Genomic DNA, 13,057 nt, shown 5'->3' on the forward strand with positions numbered 1-13,057 from the left:
GCCTTCGCAACCTAGCGGCTACTGAACGAGCTTGAGATTCCCAAATTGGACGCATAGTCAAATCACTCGCAATCCATTTCTCAAACCAACACTTCCACATGTGTATGGTACACGTCCACATTAGAGGAGCGTGAGTATTTAGAATGTCTGGCGGCTATACACATTCTTCATCAGCAACTGTACTGATCAAGTGAGGTTGTGTAAGCTATTTGCCAGTCGGTCGTCAAGCTCAGACCCGACCGCATTGCGTAGGTAAGAGCACGCAACTCAGGTTCAGTTCAATCAAAGCTTAGTCGGTTAAAGCACCAGTCTAGCGTACTGTAGGGTCATGGGTTCGAGTCCCATCGAAGGGAAAGTGGTTACCTCCAATACATTTTCCAAAATCAATATCTTCCACATAACGTACATATTCACATATGAGTTTTCATAACATTGTAAAGTTGTCTAATGTTTTTCACAGATTTTGTGCACACACATACACACACACATACACACACACATACGCACATACATACACACGGACAGACGGACATTTGCTCAGCTCGTCGAGCTGAGTCGATTGGTATATAACACTATGGGTCTCCAACACTTACATACAAAGTTCGTTTTCGGAGCGCAATGATAGCCTTTCGGTACAACTTTGTTGTACGAGAAAGGCAAAAAAAATCATCATCGGTGGCTTGAACGCTCAGGTAAGAAGGGTTTAAATGTATAGACCAGTGATCGGACCGGATAGTCTGCATACCGTATCGAAAGACAACGGGCAACGATGCATAAATTTTGCAGCCTCCCGCGGAATGGTAGTCCGACGCACTTTTTGCCCCCACAAGAATATCCTCAAGACCACATGGAAATCACCTAATCAAGAGACGGGAAACCAAATCGACCACGTTCTAATCGACGGTAAATTCTTCGTACGTACGCACTTACCGCAGTGCGAATATCGAATGCGACCACTACTTCGTTGCAATATGTCTGCGCTCAAAACTCTCGACGATGTACAACACACGTCGGAGTCGTCCGCCGCGGATAAACATTGGGCGGCTACAAGGTGGTAGACTTGCCCATGACTACGCGCAGCAACTGGAAGTGGCACTCCCAACGGAAGAGCAGCTAGCCGCAGTGTCTCTTGAAGATGGCTGGAGAGATATTCGATCCGCCATTGGAAGCACCGCAACCGCTGCATTAAGCCCCTGGTGCCCCTGGATCAGCGAAACGACTGGTATGACGGCGAATGTGACTAGTTAGTTCTAGTTGTGGAGAAGAATGCAGCATAGGCGAGATGGCTGCAACACCGCACAAGGGCAAACGAGGCACGATGCACGATACAAACGAGCGCGAAACAAACATAACTCGATTTTTCGTAGGAAAAAGCGCCAACAGGAAGATCGAGGATGATGTTCTGCCGCAGGAGTGGATGGAAGGTGTCGTGTGTTCCATCCAGAGCTTTAAATATTCGATTATTTTTTATGAAGCCCATTGGCCTTCTTTGTCACTTCACTTCTAAACATATTCATATTCGGCTCTGCACCGTCAATTTTCAGAATGAATATGGGTCAGTGAGTATTTATAAATATCACAAATTATTAAATAATCGTAAAACTGAACACATGTTTGATGATTTAAATAAATACACGCATAAATCTAATCCCGACGTTCAATTGAGGGGCATTTTTAGCGCCAAATGTCAATATAATCAAACCTAATTTTGTTTTTTTCGCGTGCAGTTACCATATTCAGTGGTAATCAATTGAATGAATTTATGAAGAAGTAAACTGAGTAAGTCATTCTATGTTTTGAATAATCAAAACACTAATGTTAAAAGTCGGAGTGAATGTGCTTCATGAAAGTGAATATTTTATGCTCTGGTTCCATCTACAAAAAGGATAAGCTGGTTTGTAGCAACTACCGCGAAATCACATTGCTGAACGCATCCTACAAGCTACTCTCCCAAATTTTATGCCGCTGACTAACACCAATCGCAAGAGACCTTGTGGGGTACCAGGCGGGATTTATGGGTAAACGCTCTACCACAGACCAGGTGTTCGCCGTGCGTCAGGTATTGCAGAAATGCCGCGAATACAATGTGCCTACACATCATCTATTTATCGACTTCAAAACCGCCTATGGTACTATCGATTGGGACCAGATATGGCAACTAATGTTTGAAAACGGATTTACGGATAAGCTGATATGGTTGATCAAGGCGACGATGGATTGGGTGATTTGCGTAGTTCAAGTTTCAGGGGCATTCTCAAGTCCCTTCGAAACGCACAAAGGGTTACGGCAAGGTGATGGTCTTTCGTGCCTGTTATTCAACATCGTTTTTGAAAGGAGTAATACGAAGGTCAGGAATCGACACGAGTGGTACGATTTTCACGAAGTCCGTCCAGTTATTTGGCACGTAGCTTTGAGAGGATGGAGGAAGCCTACATCAGACCAAGAAGCGACGCTAAACGGATTGGACTAGTCATCAATACGTCGAAGATGAAGTACATGATAGGAAGAGGCTCAATAGAGGACAACGTAAGCCACCCACCACGAGTTTGTATTGGTAGTGACAAAATCGAGGTGGTTTAAGAATTCGTGTACTTGGGCTCACTGGTGACCTCCGATAACGATACCATCAGAGAAATTCGTAGACGCATCATGGCAGGAAAACGTACAAATCTATTGATTGCAGTATTCAAATTAATTCATGAAAAATATGTTACTTAGGTCCTTTTGAAAAGTTAAGCGAGAAATAGAGTTCACCGCCGTACCAAACTATTGTGTCGCCAGCACTAAATTGTATTCCGACTTCCGACATTATGAACGTCAATTAAATTGTATTCCGACTTCCGACATTATGAACGTCAAAACAAAATTTGAGTTCGACACTAACACATTGTCGGCAGAGCGTTCGGAAGTGTGGAGATCGACTTCCGAACTTCAATTTGATTCCAGAGACAAAACAAGCTCGATTTTGTAACAGATAACACCGTGCAGTGCTGCATATTTATTTTATTTTTCTGTGTAAATCTCGTCGGAAGTGGGCCTGGCTGCCAGTTCATCAGCGTCGTACAAACAGTTTTGGTTTAAATGCATAATAACTATCTACAAAACGCTTATTAGACCGGTAGTTCTCAACGGACACGAGACCTGGACGATGCTCGTGGAGGACCAACGCGCACTGGGAGTTTTCGAAAGGAAAGTGCTGAGTACCATCTATGGTGGGGTGCAGATGACGGACGGTACGTGGAGGAGGCGAATGATGAGTTGCATCAGCTGTTGGGAGAACCATTCATCGTTCACACCGCGAAAATCGGAAGACTGCGGTGGGCCGGGCACGTAGCCAGAATGTCGGACAGTAATTCAGTGAAAATGATTCTCGATAAAGATCCGAGGGGAGCAAGAAGGCGAGGTGCAAAGTGAGCAAGGAGGATTGATCAGGTGGAGGAATATTTGCGGACCCTCCGCAGACTGCGTGGTTGACGATGTGTAGCCATGAACCGAGCCTAATGGAGAAGCCTTCTATGCACTGCAAGGGCCACTCCGGCCTTAGACTGATAATAAATAAATAAATCGACTACAGTGGCGGCGAGAAGGCGGAGTATGGAGTTGGTTTCGTAGTGCTTGGTAAAGGCTACCTTACACCTCGGGAAAATTTTCCGCCGGATTTTGGTCCCCGTTCATTTTAAATGGGGCCGGGATTTTAATTTTTCGTGCCCAAATCCCGAAAACATCGTCGAATTTCGTGTTTAGCATTAGCAAATTCTTCAACCACTGCTTGATCAATGCATTACGTACCAACCAACGACAAACCCGATGATGTGAAGGACGAGTTCTATGAGTGGCTAGACAAGAACTACGGATAATATCCATAATACGACGTAAAATTAATCATCGGTGACCACCGATATACATACACGCTTAAATTTTTACATCGATCTCGGCTGTGAACGGAACTGAGTGTGTAAAAAACGGGGGCAACGTAGGGTAGGATGGGGCAAGATGGGTCACCTAAAGCGAACCCTCAATGCCACAAAATATAAACATTTTAATTTAGCTTTTCAACATGAATCTATAAAAATAGCTCATAATCTCTGAGCCAGGGGTATGACATAACAAAAATTCTCCTTTTTATTTGATTTTGAGTCATTGAAGTAGAAGTCTATTTTTCTGTCAATCAAAAAATGCCGGGGCAAGATGGGTCAAACAGCGGGGCAAGATGGGTCACCTTTAACTTCTGCAATTAATATTGTTTTGATTCACAATATTAAATTACACTCAGATAGATAAGTTTAATGCCAATGATTGTACTGAATAAAAAAAGGATTTTAATGCTTTGGATTAAGAAATGACACTACATTTAAAAATATCTGCAATTTTTTTATGAAAAAAAGCCGTCCGTGTATTGCTTTCTTAAAGACTCGACGAGATTACATGTTTTATAATAAGTGTATTTCGCATAAGAAACGATGCTGAAAAATATTTTACCTTGCCATACTCTACCAAAATGAAATTTTATCATCAAATCGAGTGACAATAAAGTAGAATCAAATTATTCCTCCTACAAAGTCATAATCTCCACATTAAAATGTATACGATGCTCAAAAACAGCCCTGACCCATCTTACCCCGTGACCCATCTTGCCCCGCCTAACCCTACATTTCATGGGACACCAACGATGCACTTGTGAGGAATACAGTCAGGTGGATAAAAGGCTGGACGACGCTATAAAACAGCATTATCAGCTCGAAGAAGTCGGAGTAACGCCAATACGCCTTTAATAGAAAGAGGATCGTCAAGCTCGTGAAATATTGGAGAAGACAACCCAGAGGTGGGCCTGAGATTCGAGACTGGAAGTCTGGAAGGTCGAATGAATCTAAATCCGGGGGTACATGAAGCCCTGCAGAAGCAGCTGAATGACTATTTTGTCAAGGGTTACGCACATCGCATCACTGAACGTGAATTGAGGAAGACTCCGAGGAATCAAGAGTGGTATTTGCCACTGAACTATGAGGTCAATCCGAAGAAACCTGACAAGGTGCGCTTTAGATTCGACTACGGCGAAGTCATTCACTGCGCAATCGAAGGCAAAGGCAAAGCGAAGGCAAAGGTGGTACCATTGCAGTATTTATCTACTCCGAGGAAGGAGTTAGAAGGTGCGGTTCTGGGTGCGCGAATTGTTACCTAGATTTGCGAAACCATTTAATTTTTTGCCTTTCGCGTATACTAAGTATACGTAAAAGCTATAGGATCACTCCAAAACCGAATTTTTGATAGAAGGCTCGGAGACCCATAGTATTATATACCAATCGACTCAGCTCGACGAATTGAGGTGATGTCTGTATGTATGTTTGTATGTGTGGGTGTGTGTACAAAAAAATGTGAGACACACTTTTTCGTACTTACCCCTTATCCGATTTGTTTGCAACAGGTTTCATTCGACGCAGAATCTTGCCTAATTTTCGCTAATCGCTATCGCTAATCTTTCGCTGTTGAAAACTGGTCCAATTGGCCATTGCGTTCCGGAGTTATTAAAAAAACATTGATTTTTTCCCCATTTCCGTGGAATTTTTTTTTTTTAAATCGATTTTTTTTAAAGACTGTTGCAATGCATTCAAATGAACGCAAATCAATGTGAATTGTTGGAAATAGCTGAATCTACCTCCCTAAAGTGCAGTCTCTCTTATGTGCTTTTCTTGTAATTCTTATGTGTTTTCTTGTTTTATAATACACGAGAAAGGCACCATCACCGCTAGGTGGATTATTCTGGGTTTTTTTAAAGAGAAGTTTCCAGTGGTGTGATTCCGATACTGTGGTATCCTGGATTAAATCCGACCAACAAAGGTACAAACCCGTTGTCGCCCACCGGGTAGGAGAAATAGTCAGCATCACAAATCCAGAAGAGTGGCATTGGGTGGGAACGAAGTGTAATCCTGCCAACGATCGAACGAAGTAGGGCAAGGGAATGGAGATCAAATCGGAGAGCCGATGGTACCGTGGACTTGAGTTTCTGTATCAAGGAACAGAAGAGTGGCTGAAACAGGATCGTCTACGAGTTGAAGTATCCGAGGAGCTCCGAGTGAACGAACGGTGGCTACGATATTCAGTTTCATTTCAAGCACCTGTGGTACTTGTACCAGAAGAAGCCGATTGAAGCTTTATGGAGGAGTAGCAAGCGATCCGGAGTACGAGTATTCTCGAGTGTTGAAGTATCGTTACAACAGGAAGAATATCTGGCGGTCGAGAATCTTTTGTGGAAAGCTATGCAAGCGGACCAGTTCCCCGATGAGGCCTTGTGGAGGAATAAGGAGCTGTCGATCTCGCAAGCAATTCGGCTGGAAAGATCGAGTGCGTTGGATCGTCTGGCACAATTCCTGGATGAAGATGGAGTTATTCGCATTGAAGGTAGGACCGAAGCGGCGGAATATGCATCATTCGAAGTCAGGTTCCCGATCGTTCTACCAAAGGACCATGTAATGACGACTAGGTTGCTGGAGCACTACCATCGAGAGTATAGCCACAGTAGCAGATAGAGTGTTGTGAACGAAGTTCAGCAGCGATTCTATATATCTAGGTTACGTGTACAAATGTGCAGTATTCGGAAGGCGAAGCCTTCTATGCCGAGAATGACACCCCTGCCAAGGCAACGCTTAGCAGCGAGGGTCGATCCGTTTGCCTACGTAGGTATCGACAACTTCGGGCCGCTGAAAGTGTCGATTGGACAAAGGAAGGAGAAAAAGTGGGTAGCACTTTTTACGTGTATGACAACGCGTTTGGTACACCTGGTGGTGGCGTACAGCCTTACGACGGAGTCGTGTGAAATGGCGATTCGGAGGTTTGTGAAGCTATGCGGCAGTCCGTCCGAAATCTTCTCCGACAACGGCACGAATTTCGTGGGAGCCAATCGAGACCTGATGAGAGAGCTGACTGCGGGATGTGCAGACACATTTACCAGTGCGAAGACCAGGTGAACGTTCAATCCTCTCTCAGCACTACACATGGGCGGAGTTTGGGAGAGAATGCTACGCTCGGTGAAGAAAGCAATGCAGGCGTTCATCGATGGCAGATAGCTGACGAACGAAATATTGCACACCGTGCTGACTGAAGCGAAGAATCTGGTGAACTCCAGAAGGTGAAGGAGGACCAAAAAAGCTTTGACGCCGACTCACTTCTTGCGTGGGCGTCCAGTTGCTGAGTGCTTGCCGCCGAGGAATTTGGTGGAGTTGACTGATACGCTGCGGAGCAGCTATAATCGAGCGCAGTTCTTGGCGCACAAATTTTGGGACCGTTGGCAGAAGGAGTACTTGCCCAAGTCCGGCCAAGCTGGCTGTCCTGGAATTAAATTGTGGGGAGTAAACCCCGTCCTGTATCCGAGAGAACCAGCCACATGGTTTACGTGGGGGGGGGGGATGTAGCAAAGGGTTACCTAGGCGAACGTATTCGATAGACGGGCAGCGAACGCTCTCCACGGTGTTGTGCTGTTGCACTCGTATAACAGCAACACATAGCAGCAAGCGATACGATGTATGCGGGAGAGACGAGCAAATTAAATGTTTAGTGTGCACTTCTGAGCGAGCTTCCGAGGCAGAAGATGGTGTTTCGTCCGTCGTTATTTGTTCATGATCGAAAGTTGTAATATTGTAATGTTTTATTTGTAGAATTATATTAATTGTTTATTTGTGTTAAAGATTTCCTGTTTGCCGTTAATCGTCCGTCTCCCGTATTGAATCGTATCAGTATGAACGTTTATGATAATGTGTTGAATGTGATGAGCTATTTAATAATGTTACGTTTTGTCAGGGCAAATTGAATTGAACAATTCAGTTGAATTCAATTGACTTGCCAAAAGTTGAACTTGTTCAACTTTATTTTCATTCAAGTGAATTGAATTAAGGTGTTTACACGTTCAATTCGCGTTCGATTCAAGCGACTTGCTCAATTCATATGCCTTGTCTAAAAATAGCATAAGGTCGCCGCGAGCCCGGAGGTAGATGTTTGTTCGTTTGTAGCCGGAAGGAAAACTAGTTTGTAAGTTGGTTTGTATAGTTTGTAAATGTTAATTGTAATACTGTAAATATATTTTATGTTGAGTATCGTTTGGAGCAACAATGACTGCACTGACAAAAATGCAATCATATTATTATGTGGCACACATAAATTTTAACCATAGGTAGGTAAAGGTAGCCGGTAAGGCTACCTTAGACCTCGGAAAAAAATTTCCGTCGGATTTTGGTCCCCGTGCATTTTAAATGGGACCGGAATTTTGATGTTCCGTGCCCACATCCCGAAAACATCGCATATGCAAAAAAGCATGCACACCAAATTCAAATAAAATATTTCAGCAAATTGATTTGCTGAAAATCAATCAGCTATTTTGAATTTGCCGAAAATCAGCAACTTATTTGGTATTAGCTGAAATTCAATAAAAATAATTAAAACGTTTGAATTTTTTGAATCCATGAAAGAAAAGTAATAAAAACAATAACAATACAATCAATTGGAATGAGCTGGTATTTCAGCAGTTCTGTACTTTTTGCTGAATTGATTCAGCAATCTGCTGTCAATTCATGTTACAGCCCAAAATACGGAATATTCAGCAAATTCTAGTAAAATACTGACGACTCAGTAAACGTCTGTCAGATATGACAGTAGTGCAGATTGCTGAAAAATTCGGTAATTTTATTTTGCTGAAATGGCTGCTGAGTTTTTCAGCTCGGTAAAATTCAGCAAAACTTTGCTGAAATTCGGCGAAAAAAATTTGGTGCGTGGGGAAAAAATACGCTGACCAGATTCTCGAATTAAGTGTGAGACTACACGCTAACCTGAACCTACCCAGAATTATGTCAAAGTGACCCAGATTCAGCAAAACCGTGGTTACTCTAATTTGGGTTCGGGTACCTTAACTCAAATCTGGGTAACAGTACAAGTGAAAAAACAGTGGGGTAACAGTAAGTGAAAGCTCTTCTCGCTTCAGAATATTCCCAGGTAACCATTGTCGCGACCGGCCTGTTTTCAATCCGGTTTTAATGAAATAGCAACAGTAGAAGGCCACAGCCTATCCACTGTTACCTGACATCACCCTGTTCGCCGCAGTGAGGGTAACTCCATAAAAACCTTTCTGCAGTCACCAACGGCCAGGGTGTTCCGAAATGAGTACTCGGTCCGAGTGCTCAACCAGGCTCCATCCGAGCCAACAAGCGGGCTCCGTCCGAGCCACCCAGTGGGCTGCATCCGAGCCACCAAGCGTGCTTCATCCAAGCCACCAAGCGGGCTCCGTCCGAGCCACCCATCGGGCTCCGTCCGAGCCACCAAACGGACTCCGTCCAAGCCATCAAGCGGGCTCCGTCCGAGCCACCAATCGAGCTCCGTCCGAGCCACCAAACGGCCTCCGTCCGAGCCATCAAGCGGGCTCCGTCCAAGCCATCAAGCGGGCTCCGTCCGAGCCACCAATCGTGCTCCGTCCGAGCTACCAAGCGGGCTCCGTCCAAGCCTTCAACCCTGATACTGGTTCTCCGATCCGAGTCCATCCGCATCCGTCAATAAACTGAAGCTATCTTCGGTCCATATAAATTCAAATTACTGTTGCAGCTATTATTCCTACAACCATTAGCACTATATTTCGCCTTTTCGGCTATATGGGGCTATTACAGAGCCAGTATAAAGCTTGTTAGTTCTGTGCTAGCATTATAGTCGCACATACGGCTTATTTTAAGGCTTACGGTTACCTGGGTTGTTGTTGTATAAAAAATGTTGAAAAATACAGTTTCCTCAAGAGTTTTCCCACCGTATATCATTTGCCGAATGTGCCGACAGTGCTGCGCCGTGATAAATTCAACCATTCTTACCTTATATTTGCTGCATTCGGCGAAAAATTCCAGCATTTTCTCCGGCATGCAACGTCGGCGCCATGTTGCTATATCCGAAAATGTTTCAAGTCCCCAGTTACCCAGATTTCGGGTCCGTCTGACTCGGATCCATTTTGTTGACATACCCAGATTTTGACAACTGCTAATATCAGAAAAATCTGGGTACAAGCGACCCAGCGACTGAGTTGTTTCAGGTTAGCGTGTGTACCTTTAAGCAAAGATTTTAAAGTACAAGATAGTCCACTCTTCAATATTCCATGTATGTGACGGACGAACAACTTTTGTTGATCGTAGCGCCAACTTGTGACGAAAAGTCGAGCTATCTTTCTAAAAATGATCAAGTAAACTATGATTTTTATTGTTATGAAACTGTCAAAATCGAAATATCCTTGATTTCTGGTGCCAAGCTTTTGTTGTGATCAAATAAACATTTAAGACGAAATATGTAGGTAAAATTATTTTTACCACTCTATTAGAAACTCATGTATTGCTTCCGGAGCATTTGCAGATGGCTGCCAAGATATACTGTTGGTGCTGGAAAATCTACTTCAAACCTGTACAAGGATGTACTGACGTCTCACCGTTGATCAACTAATTTCTGCGGCTATTGTCCTACAGGCTAACAGATTAATTAGTAATAGCCCGCCGAGTTTTTGTTTTGGAACACGCAGAACGTTCAAGCACTATTGATATGAATAATGATGGTCGCCTTAATGTTACTGGATAAAACATTGGGTTGGGTTGTAGTTAAAAATCTTTTAATTATAATAAAAGAAGATATAAAACAACTCATTTATTTTATCTTGTGTTTTTAGAAATATTCTTTTTGGAGAGATTATGCGAGGCAGAAACGGGTGATTCCTTGGGCGATTCCAACATAAACTATTTAGACTCTTCGTGCTAATCCGAAGTTCGGCAATATCTTCCACCAGATTATGTTCTTCTTTTCTACAAATGGGAGCAGATTCAATATTTATGAGATGAAACACAGTGGATCTCACCCCTTTGAAAGCACATGACCAATGACAAGATTCTCGTGGTTTGAGGATACCTTCAAGCTGAATAATTTTAGGAAACAATATGTAGCACATTTCTTATATATTTCTCACAATTTGCATCTAAAAATGAATCAAGAAGGTGGTAATAGGAAACATAAAATGGAAAGAACCGTATAATGTTTGGCATTTGCTATGATTGTTATAAAACGAACGATGCGTCTCTATGCGTTGTTATGGAAGCATCGACGCGAATACACGCATCGACGTCCTGCACGTGATACTGGAAAGGCAACGATTCGCCTCCACGCGTTGCTGTGATTGAATAGTTCGACCGCCATCCATCCGCCAAGAGTGGGCTATATTGTTAATATATAATATTTGCTTTAAGTCTACTTTACACCTCGGGAAAATTTTCCTATCCGTGGAATTTTTTCCCATGTATTTTTTCATAACTACTACTATCATTTCACGACAATCGACTAAATGTGAATTTCTTCATAGCCTAACGTTACAATATTCGAGTCTATAAAGGCTACCTTAAGGCTAGAGTCCTATAAGAAGAGTAACGTCATGTGCCACGTTTGACAGGTCTCCTGCTCGTTTGGAACGCGCATTTGTATGGAATTGACAGACGATTCTGTTCCAATTCTGACACTTGACGACACTGTTATTATAGTCACTGTACTTAAGGCCACCTTACATCTTGGGAAAATTTTCCTCCGGGTTTTGGTCCCCGTGCAGTTTAAATGGGGCCGGGATTTTGATTTTCCGTGTCCAAATCCCGAAAACATCGCATATGCAAAAATGCATGGGAAAAAATTCGCGGACCAAATTCCCGAGGTGTGAGGCTGCCTTTACACCTCGGGAATTTGGTCCGCGGATTTTTTCCCCAATGCACGGGAACCAAAATCCGGTGGAAAATTTTCCCGAGGTGTAAACACTGCCAAAAATATCTATATAAGATATATGCCCAAGTAACACCAAGCATTACAATATTGCACATATATCAATCACAAATCGGCATCCTAAATGCTAACTGCATTAGATCAGTTTTAATGATGTGAAGTGGCGTTTATTTATCAACTGTCAGACAACGATACTCTAGATCAGCATAACGAATGCAGTGATGCATTACTGTTGCTTTATTTCAACATGTCAAAGTAATGAACCATTAATTCGGTCTTATAATTGCCCTTTTCCACTTTAAGTCAACTTTTGGGGCTGTGTTTTTTACACGCATATATAGCTTCATGGTTACTTGGGTGTGTCGCCGTTATAAATTTTTGCAATAGCTCCACCCTAATATAATCGATTTAGAACCACACATAAATTGAATAATTGCTAATTCGACACCACACATAAAGTTTATTTGGATATATATTTTATTAGTAGTTCGCGTGGAGAATGGTTATGTGTGCGCTGATATACATCATAAGTTAAATCTATGGATTTTTGCCAATAAATATGTGTGGATTTTAAGTAGTGAAGGTAGCCTCACACCTCGGGAATTTGGTCCGCGGATTTTTTCCCCATGCATTTTTGCATATGCGATGTTTTCGGGATTTGGGCACGGAAAATCAAAATGGCCCCATTTAAAATGCACGGGGATCAAAATCCGGCGGAAAATTTTCCCGAGGTGTAAGGTGGCCTTAAGGCTGCCTCACACCTCGGGAAAATTTTCCAGCGGATTTTGAGCCCCGTGTATTTTAAATGGGGCCGGGATTTTGATTTTCCGTGTCCAAATTCCGAAAACATCGCATATGCAAAAATGCATGGGGAAAAAATCCGCGAACCAAATTCCCGAGGTGTGAGGCTCCCTTTAAGGCAGCCTTAAAATGTTTCAAAATCGAATAAATACGTTCCGAAATGCCTTGAAAGTACCATAAAACTTTTTTTTAAATATATAGCGGCATATAATAACACTTGTTTAAAGTTACATATTTTCTTTGATTTCAATAATCAACATTCACACCGAAAAAATCAACCAACATTATTTTCCGTGCATCAAGTGATTTGACGTTTGCGGAACAACTTTCCGACGGTCGACCGTGGTCGGACCCTCGTTCGAATTTTTCTATCTTCTCGGTGAAATTACCAGGAGACCAAACACTAATGTTTACTTTTTATACGCAACACTTGCCCGGTAAAAATCGTTTACTCATTAATGGGTACTTTTTGTCTGCTATCTCGTTCTCTCTGCTA

The 13,057-nt window shown here is 42.8% G+C and overlaps 1 long non-coding RNA gene across 1 annotated transcript; it reads left to right on the forward strand.

Annotated features, from left to right (window-relative positions):
• Nucleotides 1-10,198: 10,198 nt before the first annotated feature.
• LOC134216349 (uncharacterized) lies at nucleotides 10,199-10,781 on the forward strand. The gene is made up of 3 exons (XR_009980628.1): nucleotides 10,199-10,302; nucleotides 10,366-10,597; nucleotides 10,673-10,781. It is a non-coding gene; the product is annotated as an uncharacterized LOC134216349 (long non-coding RNA).
• Nucleotides 10,782-13,057: the final 2,276 nt, after the last annotated feature.

Source organism: Armigeres subalbatus, chromosome 2 (genome assembly GCF_024139115.2).
Source record: "Armigeres subalbatus isolate Guangzhou_Male chromosome 2, GZ_Asu_2, whole genome shotgun sequence".
NCBI lineage: Eukaryota > Metazoa > Arthropoda > Insecta > Diptera > Culicidae > Armigeres > Armigeres subalbatus.